The sequence below is a fragment of the Ranitomeya variabilis genome, chromosome 3 (assembly GCF_051348905.1).
Source record: "Ranitomeya variabilis isolate aRanVar5 chromosome 3, aRanVar5.hap1, whole genome shotgun sequence".
Taxonomy (NCBI): Eukaryota; Metazoa; Chordata; class Amphibia; order Anura; family Dendrobatidae; genus Ranitomeya; species Ranitomeya variabilis.
Window position 1 is genome coordinate 564,425,312 of NC_135234.1, and position 4,232 is coordinate 564,429,543.

Below are 4,232 nucleotides of genomic sequence, written 5' to 3' on the forward strand. Positions count from 1 at the left end.
TTGTTCTAACAGAAAATGTGCAATCTGCATTCAAACAAAATTTGACAGGTGCATAAGTATGGGCACCCTTATCATTTTCTTTTTTTAAATACTCCTACCCACTTTTTACTGACTTACTAAAGCACTTTTTTTGGTTTTGTAACCTCATTGAGCTTTGAATTTCATAGCCAAGTGTATGCAATCATGAGAAAAGCTACTTAAAGTGGACACTTGCAAGTTGTTCTCCTGTTTGAATCTCCTCTGAAGAGTGGCATCATGGGCTCCTCAAAACAACTGTCAAATGATCTGAAAACAAAGATTATTCAACATAGTTGTTCAGGGGAAGGATACAAAAAGCTGTCTCAGAGATTTAACCTGTCAATTTCCACTGTGAGGAACATAGTAAGGAAATGGAAGAACACAGGTACAGTTCTTGTTAAGGCCAGAAGTGGCAGGCCAAGAAAAACATCAGAAAGGCAGAGAAGAACAATGGTGAGATCAGTCAAGGACAATCCTCAGACCACCTCCAGAGAGCTGCAGCATCAACTTGCTGCAGATGGTGTCACTGTGCATCGGTCAACTATACAACGCACTTTGCACGAGGAGAAGCTGTATGGGAGAGTGATGCGAAAGAAGCCATTTCTGCAAGCACGCCACAAACAGAGTTGGCTGAGGTATGCAAAAGCTCATTTGGAGAAGCCAATTTCTTTTTGGAAGAAGGTCCTGTGGACTGATGAAACCAAGATTGAGTTGTTTGGTCATACAAAAAGGCGTTATGCATGATGGCAAAAAAACACAGCATTCCAAGAAAAACACTTGCTACCCACAGTAAAATTTGGTGGAGGTTCCATCATGCTTTGGGGCTGTGTGGCCAATGCCGGCACCGGAAATCTTGTTACAGTTGAGGGACACATGGATTCCTCTCAGTATCAGCAGATTCTTGACAATAATGTTCATGATTCAGTGACAAAGTTGAAGTTACGCAGGTGATGGATCTTTCAGCAAGATAATGATCCAAAACACCGCTCCAAATCTACTCAGGCATTCATGCAGAGGAACAATTACACTGTTCTGGAATGGCCATCCCAGTCCCCAGACCTGAATATCATTGAACATCTGTGGGATCATTTGAAGAGGGCTGTCCATGCTCGGCGACCATCAAACTTAACTCAACTGGAATTGTTTTGTAAAGAGGAATGGTCAAAAATACCTTCATCCAGGATCCAGGAACTCATTAAAAGCTACAGGAAGCGACTAGAGGCTGTTATTTTTGCAAAAGGAGGATCTTCTAAATATTAATGTCACTTTTCTGGTGAGGTGCCCATACTTATGCACATGTCAAATTTTGTTTGAATGCAGATTGCACATTTTCTGTTAGTACAAGTGGCATCAGAAATATTGCAGAAATAGTCCAGAAATCGGCCAGACGGTAAGACCAATCACTATCTTGTAAATCTACTTGACTTGCTTTTCCTCCCCTGCTCTTTAACCATGCTCACATTATCCCCACCGTTTTTGCTCCACTAATCCTCATTTTCCTTCACCCACCTGCTTCCCTTCTCTCTGCTTATTCTCACTGCTGGTGACACATCCCCCAATCCTGCCCCCCGCCTCATACATTACTACCCCTTACCCTATCCTTCTCACACTATGAGAAACCACCGCAACCCCTCACACTTAAAACCTGTGCAACTGACCCCCACCACACTGCTTCCCCTCTCTGGGGCACTTTGGAATGCCTGCTCTGTCTGCAACAAGCTCCACATGGTCCATGATCTCTTCACTTCTCGCAACCTTTTCTTCCTGGCCCTCACTGAGACCTGGCTGATGCCCCCTGACACGGCCTCGCCTGCAGCACTGAGTTACAGTGGCCTCCAATTTACCCACACTCCTCGCTCCGGCAACAGACATGGTGGAGGAGTGGGTATCCTTCTATCTAAAAACTGCTCCTTCAACCCTATCCAACCCCCACCCTCCTTTATCCTCCCTTCTTTCGAGGTTCACTCTGTCCGTATTTACGCTCCCACCAATCTCCAAATGGCTGTCATATACCGACCACCGGGCTCAGCCACTGCCTTCATTGACCAATTCTCCACCTGGCTCCTTCACTTTCTCTCTGCCGAAATCCCCACCATCATCATGGGTGACTTTAATATCCCTACTGACACCCACCAGCCAGCAGCCTCCAAACTACTGGCCCTTACTTCATCCTTTGGACTCACCCATTGGTCCACCACAGCCACCCACACAGACGGACATACACTAGACCTCATCTTCACCCGCCTTTGTTCCTTATCTAATCTCACAAACTCTCCCTTCCCCCTATCTGACCACCATCTACTCACCTTCTCATCCTTGTCCTCCTCACCTGCCCCCCATGTCCAGCCATTACCACAAACCTCGCACATCTAGACACTCACAGACTCTCAGACTCTCTCCTACCCCTGTCCTCCATATCTTCACTGCACGACACGGACAGCACCACCGCTTTCTATAACTCGACCCTCACATCAGCCATAGACTCAGTCGCCCCTCTCACGCATGGCACAGTGCGACAAACCAATAGGCAACTTTGGCATAACAATGTCACAAAAAAACCTCGACAAGCATCCAGGGTTGCGGAGCGGCTTTGGAAGAAAACACGCCTGCCAGACGACTTCACTGCCTTCAAACAAGCTACATTTGACTTCAAATCAGCCCTCACCTCTGCTAAACAGACCTATTTCACTAACCTTGTATCTTCACTATCCTACAACCCAAAACAACTGTTCAGCACATTTAACTCTCTCCTCCGCCCACCACTGCCACCTCCAACTCCCTTCATCTCTTCCGAGGACTTTGCCACCTACTTCAAAAACAAGATCGACCAAACAAGGCAAACCTTTACTTGTCCACCACCCCAACCACTCCATATACCAGACCTCTGCCCTTCCCTAATAACCTCCCTCTCCAACATCACTGAAGGAGAGCTTACTCGCCTCTTTTCCAAATCACACCTCACCACCTGTGCACTTGACCCCATGCCTTCCCACCTGCTCCCCAACCTCACTAACACGCTTATTCCAGCCATAACCCATCTCTTCAACCTATCGCTCTCTTCTGGTACTTTCCCCTCTGCCTTCAAACATGCCACCATCACACCCATCCTCAAAAAACTAACTTTGACCCAACTGCTATGCCCAGCTATCGCCCCATATCACTGCTCCCGTTTGCTTCAAAACTCCTTGAGCAGCATGTCCATGGTCAACTTTCCTCCCACCTCTCATCTAACTCTCTCCTTGACAACCTCCAATCTGGCTTCCGCCCCCACCACTCCATCGAAACTGCCCTAACAAAAATTACTAATGACCTAGTCACAGCCAAAGCTAACAGACAGTTCTCCATCCTCCTCCTTCTTGACCTGTCCTCTGCTTTCGACACAGTCGATCACTGCCTACTGCTACAGATTCTTTCTTCCCTTGGCATCAAAGACCTCGCCCTGTCCTGGATTGCCTCATACCTATCCAACCGCACATTTAGCGTTTCCCACTCCCACACTACCTCCTCATCCCGCCCTCTCTCTGTTGGAGTCCCTCAAGGCTCTGTCCTAGGACCCCTACTTTTTTCCATCTATACCCTTGGCCTAGGACAACTCATAAAGTCCCATGGCTTCCAGTACCACCTGTATGCAGACGACACTCAGATCTACCTCTCTGGCCCAGATGTCACCTCCCTGCTGTCCAGAATCCCGAAGTGTCTGTCAGCCATATCCTCCTTCTTTACCTCTCGTTTCCTAAAACTCAATGTAGAAAAAACCGAATTCATCATCTTTCCCCCACCTCACGTAGCCCCCCTACCCAATCTATCTATTATGGTGAACGGCATCACGCTCTCTCCCGCTCCTGAAATCCGCTGCCTTGGAGTAACTCTTGACTCTGCCCTGTCCTTCAAACCTCACGTCCAAGCTCTTGCCACCTCCTGTCGCCTCCAACTCAAAAATATTGCCAGAATCCATTCCTTCCTCAGTCCACAATCTACCAAAACTCTTGTGCATGCTCTCATCATCTCCCGCCTCGATTACTGCAACACCCTCCTCTGTGGCCTCCCCGCTAACTCTCTTGCACCACTCCAGTCTGTCCTCAACTCTGCTGCCCGCCTAATCCACCTCTCTCCTCGCTACTCCCCTGCTTCTCCCCTCTGAAAATCCCTCCACTGGCTCCCAATCCCCCAACGAATCCAGTTCAAACTACTAACACTGATCTACAAAGCCATCC